The sequence below is a fragment of the Nycticebus coucang genome, chromosome X, assembly GCF_027406575.1.
Source record: "Nycticebus coucang isolate mNycCou1 chromosome X, mNycCou1.pri, whole genome shotgun sequence".
In the NCBI taxonomy this organism is placed as follows: domain Eukaryota; kingdom Metazoa; phylum Chordata; class Mammalia; order Primates; family Lorisidae; genus Nycticebus; species Nycticebus coucang.
Genome location: NC_069804.1, coordinates 68,741,658 through 68,760,758, shown reverse-complemented (window position 1 = coordinate 68,760,758; position 19,101 = coordinate 68,741,658).

Sequence of the window (19,101 nt, the reverse complement as noted above, 5' to 3'; positions counted from 1 at the left end):
GAGATGTTACTATATTTCTTAATCACTTCTGGGAGTCTTGTGGTTGAGTCTCTAGGTTTTCTAAGTATAAGATCATATCATCAGCAAAGAGAGAGATTTTGACCTATTCTGTCCTCATTTGGATGCCCTTAATATCCTTCTTTTCCCTAACTGCATTGCCTGAAACTTCCATAACTATGTTTAATAGTAGTGTTGATAGTGGACATCCTTGTTTGGTTCCAGTTAAAAGCGGAAAAACTTTCACTTTTACTCCATGCAGTACGATATTCGCTGTGGATTTGTCAAAGATGGCTTCAATCTATTTAAGAAATGTGCCGTGTATGCCTATTTTCTTTAGTGATTTTGTCAGAACAAATGCTGACCCAGGCGTGGCGATTGACATATGTAACTCTAGCACTTTGGGAGGCTGAAAAGAGCGGATTGATAGAGTTTAGCAGCTTAAGAACATCCTGAGCAAGAGCAAGACCACATCTCTACAACAATCGAAAAAAAGAGCCAGGGACTGAGGTGGGTGCTTATAACCCCACGTACTTATGAGGCTGAAGCAAGAGGATCACTTCAGCCCAAGAGTTTGAGGTTGCTATCAACTATGAAGCCATGAACCTCTACCCAGAGTGACAAAGTGAGACTCTGTCTCAGAATAAAATAAAACAAAAAAATCAAATAAACAAACAACCACAACAACATAAAAACAGAATGCTGAATTTTGGCAAATGCTTTTTCTGCATCTATTGAGAGGATCACATGGTCTTTGTTCTTGCTTCTATTTATGTGATCAATTATATTTACGGATTTGTATATGATAAACCAACCTTGCATCCCTGGGATGAAGCCTACTTGATCATGATATATATATATATATTTTTTATTGTACATATATTATATATAAATTATACATATATATTATATATAATATATATTAAACATATATATTTTTTATTGTGATCAAGTAGGCTTCATCCCAGGAATGCAAGGTTGGTTTATCATACAAAAATCCATAAATGTAATTTACCACATAAATAGATATTACATTATCTATATATCATAATACATATATATATACATATGTAATGTTTGTCTATAGTTTATTTATCAGGATTTTATTGCATACTTTTGCATTGATATTCATTAGTGAAATTTGACCATAGTTCTTCTTTTTAGTTGGGTCCTTTTCTGGTTTTGAAATCAAGGTGATGTTTGCTTCATAGATGGTGTTGGGAAAGTTTCCTTTTTTCTCAATGTTTTTTTTTTCTCTTAATGATTTTTTTATTAAATCATAACTGTGTTCATTAATTCATTTATGGTGTACAACGTGCTGATTTTATATACCATTTGGAATGTTTACATCAAACTGGTTACCATAGTCTTCACATCACTTACTTAATTATCGTGTTAAGACATATTCTACTCTGACTTGTTTTGACATGCATTCTTGCAATATGCACCATAGGTGAGGTCCTATTGATTACCATCCCTCCACCTGCCTTCCCCCTCTCCTCCTCTCCTCCTCTTTTTCCATCCTTCATCTTGGGATATAGTTAAGTTTTATCTTTCATAAGAAAGTGTGGGAGATTATATATTGGTTTCATAATAGTACTGAGTATTATATAATAGACTGTATTATAGTACTATTTTTCTACCCTGTCTACCCGAAAATAAGACATCCTCCAAAAATAAGACCTACTTACAGGAAAGATAAGACATCCCTTGAAAATAAGACCTAGAACATCTTTGGGAGCACACCTTAAAATAAGACACTGTCTTATTTTCGGGAAAACAGGGTAGTAGTACTAGAAAAAGTATACTATTTCATAGAACTTTTTTCTTCCATTCTTGAGATACTTTGGTAAGAATAATATGTTCCAGCTCCATCCATGTAAACATAAAAGAGGTAAAGTCTCCATATTTTTGTGGCTGCATAATATACCACAGTTTATTAATCCATTCATGGGTTGATGGGCACTTGGGCTGCTTCCATGACTTGGCAATTATGAATTGGGCTTCAACAAATATTCTGGTGAAAATATATTTTTGTAAAATAATTTTTGGGGTGGTGCCTGTGGCTCAGTGAGTAGGGCATCGGCCCCATACACCGAAGGTGGCAGGTTCAAACCCAGCCTGGCCAAACTGCAAAACAACAACAAAATAGCCAGGTGTTGTGGCGGGCACCTGTAATCCCAGCTACTCAGAGGCCTAAGACTAAGAGCTAGAGGTTGCTATGAGCTGAGATGCCCCGGCACTCTACCGAGGACAACAAAGTGAGACTCTGTCTCAAAAAAAAAAATAAATAAAGAATGATTTTTGGTCTTCTGGATATATACCTAGTAGAGGAATCGTAGGATCGAACAGCAGGTCTGCTTTTAGTTCCCTAAGTGTTCTCAAACTTCTTTACAAGAGGAACATATTAGCTTGCATTTCCACCAGCAGTGCAGAATTTTTCCCTTCTCTCCACATCCACAACAACATCTGTAGTTTTGGATTTTGTGGTGTGAGCTACTCTTACTGGAGTTAGATGATATCACAAAGTGGTTTTGATTTGCATTTCTTTGATGATTAAAAATGATAAGCATTTTTCATGTGTCTGTAGGCCATGCACCTATATTCTTCAGAGAAACTTCTGTTCAAGTCCCTTGTCCACAATGAAATGGGATTACTTGTTCTTTTCTTTTTTTTTATTCTTTTTTCTTTTCTTTTTTTTTGTAGAGACAGAGTCTCACTTTATGGCCCTCGGTAGAGTGCCATGGCATCACACAGCTCACAGCAACCTCCAACTCCTGGGCTAAAGCGATTCTCTTGCCTCAGCCTCGCGAGTAGCTGGGACTACAGGCGCCCGCCACAACACCCGGCTTTGTTGTTGTTGTTGTTGTTGCTGTTTGGCCGGGGCCGAGTTTGAACCCGCCACCCTTGGTATATGGGGCCGGCGCCTTACTGACTGAGCCACAGGCGCCGCCCTTTTTTTATTTATTTATTTATTTTTATTTTATTAAATCATAGCTGTGTACATTAGTTGTTCTTTTCTTAATAATAAGTTTGAGTTCACTCTGGATTCTGGTTATCAAACCTTTGTCAAAAATGTATCCTGCAAATATCCTGTCCCATTCTTAGGGCTGTCTGCCCCAAATGTATGTTTTTGATAGGCTGATAAAATGTCAAATGATGATAAGTGGCTGGATTTATCTCTTGGTTCTCAATTCTGTTCCATACATCTACCTCTCTATTTTGTGCCTGTACCATGCTGTTTTGATCACTGTAGATTTATAGTATAGCCTGAAGTCTGGTAGCATGATTCCTCCTGATTTAATTTTATTTGGCTAAATATCTTGGCTATTCAAGGTTTTTTCTGATTCCATATAAAATGAAGTACTATTTTTTTTCCAGATCTTTAAAGTATGACAGTGGTGCTTTAATAGGGATTACATTAAATGTGTATATGGCATTGGGTAGTATGAACATTTTAACAATGTTGATTCTTCTCAGGATGAAAATGGTATGTTTTTCCATTTGTTAACATCTTCAGCTATTTCTTTTCTCAGAGTTTCTTAGTTTTCTTTATAGAGATCTTTCACATCCTTTGTTAGATAAATTCCCAAATATTTCATCTTCTTTGGCACTACTGTAAAAGGAGCGGAGTCCTTGACTATTTTTTCAGTTGGACTATTGTTGGGATATATAAAAGCTACTGATTTTCAAGTATTTATTTTGTATCATAAGATGCTGCTGTATTCCTTTATCACTTCTAAGAGTTTTGTAGTTGAGTCCCCATGGTATTCCCGGTATAAAATCATATCATTTGCGAAGAGTGAAAGTTTGATCTCTTCTGACCCTATTTGGATACGGTTGATTGCCTTCTCTTTCCTGATTGCTATGGCTAAGACTTCCATTACTATGTTGAATAACAGCTGAGGCAATGTACATCCTTTTCTAGTTCCAGATCTGCATGAAAATGTTTTCAATTTTATTCCATTCAATATTTTATTGGCTGTGGGTTTGCTGTAGATGGCCTCTATCAGTTTACGAAATAGCCCGTCTAACCTGATTTCTTAAGTGTTCTGATTAAGAAAGGATGCTGGATATTATCAAATGCTTTTTCTGCATCAATTGAGAGAATCATATGGTCTTTGTTTTTTATTTTGGTTATGTGATGTATTATATTTATAGATGTACATGTGTTGAACCAACCTTAAGACACTGGGATAAAATCAACTTGGTCATCGTGTATAATTTGTTTGATGTGTTGCTGAATTCTGTTTCCTAGGATCTTATTGAATTTTGTCTTGTCTATATTCATTAAAGATATTGGTCTATATTTTTTTTTTTCATTCTTGGATGTTTTCCTGGTTTGGAGATCAGGGTGATATTTGGTTCATAAAATGTGTTCAGGAGTATTCGTTCTTTTCTTTGTTTTGGAAAAGGTTATGTCGTATAGATACTAGTTTCTCTTTAAAAGTTTGATGGAATTCTGATGTGAAGCTATCTGGTCCCGAACTTTTCTTTTTGGGTTGATTTCATACAGTTGATGCTATTTCAGTGCTTTATATAGGTTTATTCAACATTTCAAATTCTTTCTGACTGAGTCTTTGAAGGTGATGTGCTTCCTTTAGATTTTCATATTTCTGAGAATAAAGTTTTTATAGTAATTATTAGAATTTTTTGAATTTCTGAGGTGTCTGTTGTTATTTCTCCTTTATTGTTTCTGATTGATGATATTAGGGATTTCGTTTTTCTGTTTCTAGTTAGGTTAACCAAAGGTTTTCCAATTTTGTTAATCTTTTCAAAAAACTAACTTTTTGCTTCATTGATCTTCTGAACGGTTCTTTTGTTTTAAATTCTATTTAATTCTGCTCTAACTTTGGTTATTTCTTTTCTTCTGCTGGGTTTGTAGTTGGAATGTTCTTCCTTTTCCAGTTGCTTGAGATGTCCTATTAAGTTGTTGACTTCCTCTCTTTTCATTCTTTTGAGGAAGGCTTGCAAAACTATAAATTTCCCTCTTAGGACTGCCTTTGCAGTATCCCACAGGTTTTGATAATTCCTGTCTTATTTGTTATTCTCTTCCAAAAATCTGGTTATTTCATTCTTAATTTTATCTTTCACCCAGCCATCATTCAGCATAAGATTATTTAGTTTCCATGATTTTGTTTGAGTGTGATGATTCCTGTTGTTGAGTTCAACTTTTATTCTGGGGTTGTCTGAGAAAATACAGAAAATAATTCTTTTTTTTTAAATTTTTTGGAATTTTTTTTTTTCATTAAATCATAGCTGTGTACATTGATATGATCATGCGGCATCATTCACTAGCTTCCCAGACTGTTTACCAAGTTTCACATATACCCTTGTAAGATGCACCACTGGTGTAATCCCACCACTTCCCTTCACGCAACGCACCTTCCACCCGCCCTCCCCTCCCTTTCCCCCTTCCCCCTATTGTTAGGTTGTAACTGGGTTATAGCTTTCATGTGATAACCCTAAATTAGTTTCATAATAGGGCTGAGTACTTGGGATGTGCTTAATAGGACATCTCAAGCAACTGGAAAAGGAAGAACATTCCAACTACATTGGGTACTTTTTCTTCCATTCTTGAGAAACTTTACTAAGAAGAATATGTTGCAGTTCCATCCATGTAAAAATGAAAGAGGTAAAGTCTCCATCTTTCTTTAAGGCTGCATAATATTCCATGGAGTACATGTACGACAATTTATTAATCCATTCGTGGATCGATGGGCATTTGGTCTTCTTCAATGACTTAGCAATTATGAATTGAGCTGCAATCAACATTCTGGTACAAATATCCTTGTTATGATGTGCTTTTTGGTCTTCTGGGTATATGCCCAGAAGAGGGATTACAGGATTGAATGGCAGATCTATTTTTAGATCTCTAAGTGTTCTCCATATCTCTTTCCAAAAGGAATGAATTAATTTGCATTCCCACCAGCAGTGCAAAAATGTTTGCTTTTCTCCACATCCACGCCAACATCTCTGGTCTTGGGATTTTGTGATATAGGCTAGTCTCACTGGAGTTAGATGATATCTCAAAGTAATTTTGATTTGCATTTCTCTGATGATTAAAGATGATGAGCATTTTTTCATATGTCTGAAGGCCACGGGCCTGTCTTCTTCAGAGAAGTTTCTCTTCAAATCCCTTGCCCAGCCTGCGATGGGATCCCTTGTTCTATTCTTCCTAATGCATTTGAGTTCTCTGTGGATTCTGGTTATTAAACCTTTGTCGGAGACATAACCTGCAAATATCTTCTCCCATTCTGAGGGCTGTTTGCTTGCTTTACTTACTGTGTTCTTGGCTGTGCAGAAGCTTTTTAGTTTGATCAAGTCCCAGTAGTGTATTTTTGAAGCTGCTTCAATTGCCCGGGCGGTCCTCCTCATAAAATACTCGCCCAGCCCGATTTCTTCAAGGGTTTTCCCTGTACTCTCCTCTAGGATTTTTATAGTTTCATGTCTTAAGTTTAAATCTTTGATCCAGTGAGAGTCTATCTTAGTTAATGGTGAAAGGTGTGGGTCCACTTTCAGTCTTTGTCAGGTTGCCAGCCAGTTCACCCAGCACCATTTGTTAAATAGGGAATCTTTTCCCCACTGAATGTTTTTAATTGGCTTGTCAAAGATTAAATAATGGTAGGTAGCTGGATTCATCTCTTGGTTCTCTGTTCTGTTCCAGACATCTACTTCTCTGTTTTTGTGCCAATACCATGCTGTTTTGATCACTATTGATTTGTAGTATAGTCTGAGGTCTGGTAGCGTAATTCCTCCTGCTTTGTTTTTATTTCTGAGTAATCTTGGCTATTCGAGGATTCGAGGTTTTTTCTGATTCCATATAAAACGAAGTATTGTTTTTTCCAGATCTTTAAAGTATGACAATAGAGCTTTAATAGGGATTGCATTGAAATTATATATTGCTTTGGGTAGTATAGACATTTTAACTATGTTTATTCTTCCCAGCCATGAGCATGGTATGGTTTTCCATTTGTTAATATTTTCAGCTATTTCTTTTCTTAGAGTTTCATAGTTATCTTTATAGAGATCTTTCACGTCCTTTGTTAGATAAATTCCCAAATATTTCATCTTCTTTGGCACTACTGTGAATGGGATAGAATCCTTAACTGTTCTCTCAACTTGACTGTTGTTGGTATATATAAAGGCTACCGATTTATGAATGTTGATTTTGTAACCTGAGACGCTGCTGTATTCCTTGATCACTTCTAAGATTTTGTAGTAGAGTCCCCAGTGTTTTCCAGATATACTATCATATCATCTGCGAAGAGTGAAAGTTTGATCACTTCTGACCCTATATGGATACCCTTGATCACCTTTTCTTCCCTAATTGCAGTGGATACAACTTCCATTACAATGTTAAAAAGCAATGGACACAATGGGCAGTCTTGTCTGGTTCCTGATCAGAGTGGAAATGATTCCAGTTTAACTCCATTCAATATGATATTGGCTGTGGGTTTGCTGTGGATGGTCTGTATCAGTTTAAGAAATGTCCCTTGTATACGAATTTTCTTAAGTGTGCTGATCATGAAGGGATGCTGCATATTATCAAAAGCTTTTTCTGCATTGAGTGAGAGAATCATATGGTCTTTGTTTTTTAATTTGTTTATGTGATGAATTACATTTATAGATTTATGTATATTGAACCAGCCTTGAGATCCTGGGATAAAACCAACTTGGTCATGTTTTATAATTTTTTGATGTGTTGCTGGATTCTGTTTGTTAGGATCTTGTTGAATATTTTTGCATCTAAATTCATTAGTGATATCGGTCTATAATTTTCTTTTTTTGTTGGGTCTTTTCCTGGTTTGGGGATCAGAGTGATGTTTGCTTCATAGAACGTGTTGGGTAGTCGTCCTACTTTTTCTACCTTTTGGAACAGGTTGAGTAATATGGGTACTAATTCCTCTTTAAAGTTTTGGTAGAATTCAGACGTGAAACCATCTGGTCCCGGGCTTTTCTTTTTAGGGAGGTTTTGTATGGTTGATGCTATTTCTGAACTTGATATGGGACTGTTCAACATTTCCACTTGATTCTGGCTAAGTCTTGGAAGGTGATGTGCTTCCAAGTATTGGTCAATTTCCTTCAGATTTTCATATTTCTGAGAAGACAGTTTCTTGTAATATTCATTAAGGACTTTTTGGATTTCTGAGGAGTCTGTTGTTATTTCTTCTTTGTTGTTTCTGATTGATGAGATTAGAGATTTTACTCTTTTTTTTCCTGATTAGGTTGGCCAAAGGTTTATCTATTTTATTAACCTGTTCAAAAACCAACTTTCTGATTTATTGATCTGTTGTATTATTCTTTTGTTTTCAATTTCATTTACTTCTGCTCTAATTTTGGTTATTTCTTTTCTCCTACTGGGTTTGGAGTTGGAATATTCTTCCTTTTCCAGTTGCTTGAGATGTCCCATTAAGTTGTTAACTTCCTCTATTTCCATTATCTTGAGGAAGGCTTGCAGTGCCAAAAATTTCCCTCCTCGAACAGCCTTTGCGGTGTACCAGAGGTTCTTCTAGTTCATGTCTTCATTGTTGTTTTGTTCCAAAAAATTGGCGATTTCTTTCTTAATCTCATCTCTGGACCAGCTATCATTCAGCATAAGGTTATTTAACTTCCATGTTTTTGTATGAGTATGAAGATTCCTATTGTTACTCAGCTCGTTTTTATTCCGTGGTGGTCCGAGGAGATGCATGGAATAATTTCTATTCGTTTAAATTTACTGAGGTTAGACTTGTGACCTAAGATGTGATTGATTTTGGAGTAAGTTCCATGGGCTGATGAGAACTATGTGTATTCAGTTTTGTTGGGATGAAATGTTCTGTAGATATCTGCTAAGGCCAAATATTGGATGGTTAGATTTAAATCTAAGATTTCTTTGCTCAGCTTCTTGTTGGAGGATTGATTCAACACTGCCAAAGGAGTGTTCAAATCTCCAACTATTATGGAGCTGGAGGAAATCAAGTTGCTTATATCTGTTAGAGTTTCTCTTATAAACTGAGGTGCATTCTGATTAGGTGCATAGATAGTAATAATTGAGATCTCATCATATTGAGTATTGCCCTTAATAAATATGGAGTGACCATTCTTGTCCTTCCTTACTTTTGTTGGTTTAAAGCCTATTGTATCTGCAAATAAAATTGCAACACCTTCTTTTTCCTGATTACCATTTGCCTGAAATATGGATGACCATCCTTTCACCCTGTGTCTGTATTTGTCTTTTAGGTTAAGATGCGACTCTTGTATGCAACAGATATCTGCCCTGAGTTTTTGTATCCAGTCAGCTAACCTATGCCTCTTTAGAGGGCAGTTTAAGCCGTTCACATTAATGGAGATTATTGATAAGTCTGGTGAAGTTATGGGTATCGAGGTTTTCAAAAGTCCAGTGAGCATTTTTAATCCTTTCGCCAGTGTGGAAATTGGAGTTTGATCCGAAGTTTCTGAGTGAGTTTACATTTGTGGTATAGAAATGCGTTGGTCATTATGGAGGATAGGTCTGAGAATATCCTGAAGAGCTGGTTTGGTTATGGCAAATTTCTTCAACATATGAATGTCATTAAAGTATTTAATTTCTCCATCATAAATGAAACTCAGGTTAGCTGGATACAAGATCTGGGATTGAAAGTTATTTTGCTTTAGGAGATTAAAAGTCAGTGACCACCCTCTTCTGGCTTGAAAACATTCAGCAGAGAGATCTCCAGTCATTCTAATATTCTTCCCTTTGAATTTAATTGTTTTCTTTCTCCTGGCAGCTTTGAGGTTTTTCTCTTTCATATTAACTTTAGTGAAGTTTATTATGATATTCCTGGGTGATGTCTTATTGGGCTTGAGTCGTGCTGGGTTTCTGAAGCTGTCTGCTATCTGAATTTCAGAATCTCTAGGCACGTCTGGAAAATTCTCTTTCATAATTTAATGCAGAAGGGCCTCTGTGCCCCGCGAGGCCACTTCATCTGTTTCTGGAACTCCAATGATTTGGATATTCTCCTTCTTCAAATTATCCCAGAGCTCTCTGAGAGAGTGATCCATTTTTGCTCTCCATTTCTCTTCCTCTTTGACAGTTTTGGAGCGTTCAAAGGCTTTATCTTCGATGTCAGAAGTCCTTTTTCTGCTTGCTCCATTCTGTTGCTGAGGAATTCTACTGTATTTTTCATATCTTTGAGGGCTGCAAATTCTTGCTTCAGTGTGTCTAAGTCTTTGGTGGTTTTGTCGTTAAATTCATTAAATTCTTGAGACAACTTTTGAATTTCTTCTCGAGTTCCTAATTCCACTTTGTTAATCTTGTCTGCAATCCAAATTCTGAATTCGATTTCTGACATCTCAGCCAGTTGTTTATGAATGGGCTCTTCAATTTCATCCGCCATATCTTTCCTTGGGGGAGTTGATCTATTCTGGTTATTCATGTCACCAGAGTTTTTCCGCTGATACTGCCCCATGGTTGTTTTACTCCCTCTGATTTTTCCCCCTGGGGCTTTGTCGAGGTCCCATACAGTGTTGTGGCCTGAGAAACTGGGGCCCTGTCTAGTGTGGTGGCGCTAAGTGTTTCTGTCTTGTTTTCATCTGGTTTCTGTTCCACCCTAGTGAAACACATACTTTTGGTTGAAGTCTCAGCTGTGGATAAATATCAGCAATTAAGTCACCCTTCCCTCCACCAGCAAACAATTGGAAAAGAAAAATCAAACCTTCCTAACACCATGCACCCAGGGAACCACCTGATTTGTCCTCAGGAGATTTGTTCAGTTAAAAAATGTCCAAATCAATTGTCTCAGTCTGCACCTGTCCCGGGTGAGAGAGTTTAAGAAGTCTCTGGGAACTGGATCACAGGGGTCTGATGACTAGTCTGGTGTGGCTTGCTCCAGTGCTGCGTGGATTCAGGAGAAGCCACCCAGCCAATAAATCAGTCTGGGTAGTTTGCTTCCTCCTTCCTCACCTTGCACCACTTCACACCCAGTCACCTATAGCCCTGCAGTTGGCTGACCCAGTTGCCTGTAGTGAATTGGTACTCCAGGAGATTGTACCTGCCTGAATCGCAAGGAAGTCTGCCAGGCCGCTGCACTCTGCCTCTCTCCAGCAGGAGGAGGTGAGGCCTGACAACCTCGAGTGCTTGAAGAAGGTTGAGGGGTTTTCTTTCAGGTCCAGTCTCACCCCTGATTAGTTACTGACAGAACAGAACAGAACAACTCTGCGGTTCCCCTGCAGAAGAGAAGCTGAATTGAGTTCCACATCAGCTTGTCTTTGGTCTTGTATTGTCTAAAGGCTGACCATCCCCTGAGGGCCAGGTGGGTCTTTGGTTTAGTAAAGCGGACCTCTGGGTCAGCCCCACCTTGATATTTTCCCTGGTTTGCAAGTTGGAGTTGCCTCAGGCAAACTCAGAGCCTCTGGTTGCCCAGGGAGACAGGGGGTGTGGCTTCAGAATATTCGGTAGTGAGCCATATTGCCAGCAAAAGAGGCTGCTGCCTTATGGCTCAGGCAACCTTTGCTCAAGTGTAGCTCCCCTCCGGCCAACCGTCCTCTCTCTGCTCCTGTACCCCAGAGTCTGTACCGACCTGCTGCAGCCCAGCACTGTCTACACCCCTCGAGCAATCGCCCAAGAGTCTGGACCCCTGGGTGACAGGCCTTCAGACCTTGGTGCAAGAGCAGAGGGGAGCGCAGGGAGCGCTGGAAGCCTGGGGTTGTTTGCAGAGAACACACAGCTTTACCCAGTTTTATGCCTGGCCGTATTGTCACCAAAAGACGGCTGTCGCACTGTGCCTCAGGGAACTGCCACTCCAGTGAAGTCCCCTCCTTGCCGACCGACCGGGACTGGCCTCCAGAACCCAGTGTGAGCGAAGGGGAGTCCTGGGAGCTCAGAATTCCAGGTAGAGACTATATACAGTTTATACAGTTTTATGCCTGGCAGGAGGACACCCCGGCACCCTAGTAGGGGAGGTATTTCCAGTTTTTATAGGGTCTCTCCCATGGAGTGTAGTGGGAGGACCTTTGAACTCTGCACGGTTGTTTGTGGGGCACTCTGAGCCATTCTCATGGGGGAGGGGACTCCCGTCCGCTTGGTGATGGATTTTGTACCTTTTGTTTGTATCCTTGTGGTCGCAGCTCGCCTCAGCGGGGTTGACGTGAGTTCTACAACCTTATTCCTTAGTGCAGCTCAGATCCACCAGGTTACTTGCTGAATTTTTGTCCTTTAACTCTACTACTGGACGGGAGCCTCTGTGGAAAGCTGGCTTCAGTCAGCCATCTTGTCTCCTCCGACCTCCAAGGAATAATTCTATTCTTTTAAATTTGCTGAGGTTAGACTTCTGACCTAAGATATGATCAGTTTTGGAGGAATTTCCGTGGGCTGATGAGAAAAATGTGTATCACTTTTATAAGGATGAAATGTTCTATGAATGTCTGTTAAGTTCATTTGTTGTAGTGTCAAGTTTAAGTCCAACATTTTTTTTTGTTTAGCTTATTCTTGGAGGATCTATCCAGAACTGCCAAAGGGATGTTAAAATCTCCAGCTATTTTGTTGCAGGAAGATACCAAAGTGTTCATGTCTGTTAGGATTTCATTTATACACTGAGGAGCATTCTGGTTGGGCACATAAATGTTAATAATTGAAATCTCTTCACGTTGAGTATTTCTATTGACAAATATGAAGCGACCATACTTATCTTTCCTTACCTTTGTTGGTTTAAAGCCTATTGTATCTGCAAATAAAATTTCAACAACAGCTTTTCTCCAATTTTCGTTTGGCTGAATTATAGATGTCCATCCCTTCATCCTCAGTCTATTTTTATCCTTTAAGGTGAGATGAGATTCTTGCATGCAACATATATCTGACCTGAGTTTTTTTATCCAGTCAGCCAACCTGTGCCTCATTAGAGGATAATTTAAGCCATTCACATTGAGAGCATTGATAAGCATGGTAGTGTTTTGTTGTCATGTTTTTTAAGTTCAAGTGGATATTTTTAATCCTTTCACCATTATGGATTCTAGGTTTTGTTCAAGGATTTCTGGGTGAGTTTACTTTGGTGATAGACAATTAATGGGATTTTTAAAAATAGGTTCTGCAATATTGGTATGAGCTCTTCTTTGTAGGTTTGATAGAATTCTGGTGTGAAGCTGTCTGATCCTGTGGCTTTTTGTTGTTGTTGTTGGGGGCATTTTTATTGTTGCTTCAATTTGGTGCTTTATATTGGGTTTTTCAAGAGATTTATTTACTTAGTTAAATCTTGGAAGGTTATGTGGTTCTAGGTATTGGTGCAGAAAAACAAGGCCCAATGGATAGAAATATTCACCCAAATACCTGTGCTCAAAAGAGGAAGTGCTTTACTCCAGCTGGAATAGACATGGCAGACTCAAGCCCAAATTGGCTAAGCTCCCTCACCAGTTCTGTCCCTGTCCTTTTATGGGACACACAAGTAGGCAGATAAAGGAATTATTTTATTGTCCCTAATTAGGTAGTTCAAAGCATGTGCAGGGTTTACAGAAGGGGAAGCAAGTGGAAGCTTCAAGGTTCCAGGAAGCTAAAATTTTACAAACTCTTAAGAGCTGAGTTAGCATGAGGAGGACTTTGCAGGAGTGTCCTTGAGTTTCTGTTAAGAGCCTTTAGTCTCTCGAGATTAGAATATACTTTTCCTGAGTATCCTCTCTCATTCCCCTCTTTGAGACTCCATATATCTTTCAACTTTTAGTCTCACCATCATCTCGCTCCAGTAGGGACTGGTAGTGTTTCATGTAGAACATAGGTGATGCAGTTTTTTGATCGAAAACTGTCTAAGTCATGCAGCTTATAGCCCTGATTGCTAATGGAAGGAGACAGGTAAAAATTCATCAATGTCCCATGTTGGCTAGTCCTCCACCCCCTGAACTAGGGTTTTAAATCCTCCAAGACCTGAAAACCATTTTCTCCATAAGCTTTGAAGGCTCCATCTGTCCCCCGTTTGCACTGGGACATGGACCAGTGTCTGAATTATTTTCACTATAGCCTCTATGACCTGCTCTTGGTCATCAATTTTCAAGCAGCAGTTTGTTAAATTGAATTTTCCAGAAGCCTCTGCTTCTTGGGCCAATAGGTAATTCAGAGCCAGCCTATTTTGATACACAGCATTTCAAATTTGACTTTGCTGTTGTGCTAGGAGCATTAGTGTTCTGCCTGTTTCATTGGTTATAATCTCAAGTACTGCTTATAGTCTAATTATATGATTTAGCATGTAAATGGGAGTTCAATACCCTCATGAGCCATTCTTGGCCCATATAGCTGGTCCATAATACCAGATTATTCTTTCATTTGGACACTCATTATATTTTCAGTCTCATGTAATAACCTCCCTTTTTCGATGGGGCAATGTGGCAGAGACCTTATACCCAAGTAATTCTCCAGTCTTGAGTGACAACAGGTAAAAGAAGGGTCTCGTGACTCCTATTACACAGCTCCCACTCCAATTATTGGGAAGATGGGTATATATGCTTTATTCCCACATATCCAAGTCAGCCTAGCTGGTGCTGTCCAATCTCTCAGATTACCCAAGTCCTCCCATACCTCACTCAGAAGGACAAATCTGCTAAGAGGGTATTGTTTGGTCCTATTACTTCCCCACCATTTGATTTTTCTCATCGAGACATTAGAAGTCTTTTTTCCCAGACAAGTTAGCTCCCGAAAAGATGAGGCGAAGTCTCTCCCCTGCCTGGCCAGGCAATACTGGCCTATGATGGAAGAATTCAGGACCCCAAAAGCTTCATTTGGAGGGCGCTTTTTATGGCCTGTGATGTTGGTAACCTCCTGGGGTAGCATCTCCTTTGCTTACCATAGCCACTGATAGCCCATAAGGTTTCTTCCACACACATAACATGACATAACATTTAGAGATTGAGCTATGCCCTCAACCAGTCCAATAAATAAATTTTTGGCATTATGCAGAAGTTGAGGTAGGGTTCTGGTTACTTTTCCATGGAAAAACTCAAATACCTGATAGGTCATTTTGGGATGGCTCTGGACTTGTCCCTTAATGATAATTGGGACATAAAGGTTAGGTCCTCTACTATCTATTCCCAAAGTCACTTTTTCTCCTGCTTTCCACTGTGGGTTCAATGGATTAGTGATTATTAGTTCCATAGGATTGTACCAATTTTCTGAGCAATTAGTCATCACCACTCCTTTCCTGAGGTAGACTTCCTCCTGATTACTACCTTTCCAAGAGACCCAGAATACACATGACCAATACAGGAAATTTATATTACACCATCCAGAGTCTTGGGAACATATGTACTTATTTGCTACCATGTAACTCCTTTTCCATCTTGGTAAGCTGCAGCTTTTGTTGCGGCTTATGGTAGCACAGGGATTAAGTCCTAATGTTACCTGGCTTGGACTCTCTTTTACCTTAGTTTGGGCTATCACAGGCCCTTCTCCTCTGAACTGATGCCATAACCTTGCCAATTTTACCTCAAATAGCACAGATGAAGGGGGATCAGTGGGATTATAACACATATGTTGGCCCTTAACTTTCCCAGTGTCACATACCAAGTATTGGGTCTGGTTGTAAGTGCAAGTTCCCTTGAGGGTGCCCTCACATTCATTGAAGCTGTGAAAAAGCAATGTTGTTATCATCTCTTGCCCCAACTTAGTAATGTAAACACACAGATTGCACCCTTCCTCCCATTTCCCCAGGGTACAGAGTTCAATTAATGTAAGTTCCTCTGGATGTCCTCAAGCTTTGGCTGTGAGTCTACCAGCCAGCTCCCAGTTTGTGGCTAGTGCAGGGCTTGTTGATATGTTTAGTGTCACTTTGCTGGGTTTGGCTGTATCTGTTTTTGTCTCCCACGGGGGCATGAAGCTCTCTTCTGCCTGCTGTGATGATTCTAGGTGGAGACTCCTTCCACTTTTGCTGCTGAGGATATGGTCAGGATGACGGTGTAAGGACCTTTCACTTGGGCTGAAGGGAGACCAAGTTTCAGTCCTTGACCTAAACTTGATCTTCTAGAGATAAAGGATGAACAGACACACACACACACAAAAAACTAACCATAGCCCAATTACCCAACTGGGGATTCTCTTGGTTACTCTTCCTAGGGCTTCTAACTGTCTGTGCAATTCAGTTTCCTCTAGTTCTTTAGGGGTCCCTGGTAGATTGTGGAGGATTGGTTGAGGCCTGCTCTACATTGTCTCATAAAGGGAGTATCCTAACCTCTTGGAAGTGGTGCATCTAATTGTGAACAAAACCAGTGGCAAGTCCTGTACCTAATTAAGCCCTGCTTCCTGGCAGAGATTACTGATACATGCTTTTATGGTTCTGTTCATGCACTTTACCCTGCCTGAGCTCTGAGGCCTGTATGCTGCATGTAGTTTCTAGGCATTATTCAAGGCTTTGGCTGTCATCTGCACTATCTCTGCTATGAAGGCTGGTCTGTTGTCAGATCCAATCCAGAGTGGCAACCAAACTATGGGATGATTTCTCTGAGCAACACTCTTAGCACATCATGGGCCTTCTGTCCTAGTGGGGAAAGCTTCTACACATCCTGACTACATGCAAAACAGAAATTGCAAGTATCAGTTCCCTCTGCATCTTGGTAGCTCATTATAGTCTACTTGTACATTTTCAAAAGGAGTTTCCCCCTTAGGACTGAATTCCAGGTGGCAGGGATGGCTCCTGCTTAGCATTGTGTTGGTTACTGCATATCACACAATGCTGGCCTAGCATCTTAGCAAGGGTAGCCAAGAAAGGAATATAAAAGTATCTCCCCAGGAGTTTTTCTGTTACTTCCTGGTCCAGGTGTATAGCTTTATGCATGGAAAGAATGACTGCTGGTCCCAGGAGAGGGGGGATTACCATTCTCCCATCCAGAAGCCTTTCTATCCTTCTCTAGCATCCCCAGCTCCCTTCTGTTCCTTCCGTTCTCTTCCCCCTTCAGAGTATTCAGGGGTTAAGTCCAGTGCTTATGGGATTAAAGAGGTGACAGTTGTGACCTAGCATAAGAGGTTTTCTGCCCTCTTATCCTCAGTGTCTGCCTTAGCATTCCCTTGTGCCTTGAGACCTCTCATCCTTTACTGTTCTCAGCAGTGGATGACTGCTACTAGCTTAGGCTTCCATACATATTCTAATAAGTGCAGAATTTTACCTGGGTATTTTTAATCTTTTCCCCCTGCTGTTAAAAGCCCCCTATCTCTATATATAGCCCCATGCACATGAAGAATAAGGAAAGCAAACTTTGTGAAAATGTTAATGCTTTTCCCTTCACTTAATTCTAAGGCACAAGTCACTGCTACCAGCTCAGGTTTCTGAGGGAATATTCCTGGAGGGAGAAGTCTACACAGCAGAACCATGGCTTCCCCATCTCCTCTGCCCTATGGCCTTGGACATAAGAGGTTGCATCCTGTGACTGGGCCCTGAGACATTTTCCACGCCCCAGTTTCAGGAAGCACATGTCAGCCAGCAGGGTGAAAGGAACCTTTGTAAACATAGTGGAGCCCTTATTACTTAAATAGACTCCCACAGAAAGGATTTGTTCTTGTTCTTGTTTCTTACTCTTTAGGAAAAAACTGAGCTCCTCTGCAAAGTCTTCAGAGAGAAAGGAGGAACTGAAGATAAGGAAAAGGTTCAGGGAGGCTCCTGCAAAGTGATAGAAAAAGGAGAGGCCATTTTCAATTCCTTTTTCAGCCTCTGGAATGTGATTTGTTTCCAAGATTTCCACTCTATCAGCTCCTTCTCACCCTCTTTTGTTGATTCTGGAGCTTACACCTAATGTCTCCAGTGCTTTTGATCGTGAAAGCTGAATTTACCTTCTCTGATTTTCCTGACTTTCAGGGTCAAAAAAGAGTTTAAGTTCAATATGACTCACACAGTTTCTCATAGAAATCCCCAGGGCTTTCATCTGGCTTCTGCATGACCTCAGCCACCTTGCATATGTTGATGACTTTCTCACTTCCTTTCCACAATTCCTGGAGGATGGCCTCTCTGTACTCTTTAAGCCACCTCATTTCAACCCTATTATTTGTTGTCCCAGAGTGGGCCCTCTTTGGGCAGAGAGTTTGGGGTAACTCTCTGGGATTTAGGGCATCCTCCAGAGCATTTTCCTTTAACCACTTGGTGGAAACCTGGACCATTCAGCATCTCTCCTCCGTATTAAAGAGAGTGAGGAGGAGCTGGTGGCAGTCAGCCCGTGTTGGCTTTTGACTCAGAATGCAACGGACCACCCTGTCGGTGGCCTTCAGTCCGAGGGAGTGCAGGGAGAAGGAACGAGGAAAGTTGAGAGGTCGGCGCAGGAAAGACAGTCTGACACACTACGGGTTGGAGTATGCAGCTGTGTATTTATTAGGTATACATGTTGGTATTTATACATTTTTACAGAGCTTACATAATGCAATCTTTTTGCTTACGTGTGCGGGTTATCTTTGCGTTTACAAGTGTGATTTATCATGCATTGTTATGTTTTAACGTTCCGCTTCCGGAGGGTGGCGGTTATTAGTCAACTCTGTCTGCTTTCTCCTATCTCAGTTTCTTATTATCTTTTTAGAACAGCTTGACATCTTCTTTATGTTTAATGCTTGACTAATTTTTACATTTACTATTTGATCTTATTGTTATTGATAATTATAATTTTGATTTAGAGTAAATTCTTTGACAAGTATTATTTTTCCTATTGATTTTTATTATGTGTGACAATTGGTGAAACAAGATATTCTGAACAGGACTTTATGGTGGGTGGATGTGTTTCAGTGACTTTGTAACTTATGTAGATAATTTGTATTTCATGTCCTTGGGCTTATCGTCTTAGCTCACTGGTGGGAAAACATCTTTATGTGCTCATTGTTGGTGTCACTGAGTTTAGCAGCTCACAAGGCTGTGCTCTATCTGGATTAGTAGTGCATTGTGCTCATTCTTAGGAAAGTACATATTGACAATTTATCAGAACAAACAGACTTCTGGTACAGGATGACAAACACATGAGTAGACGCCACAATCTTTAAACTTAAGTGGGTAACTGAGCATGCTAGGCAACATTTCTGATGCTGTGCATACTGGGGGCGCTGGGGGCAAAGCTCCGGGGAGCACAAACCACCTTCCCGTCGTTCTATAACGCGGACAGCACTGCCTCACTATGGCTATATGCCGTGGGCGCAGCATCAGA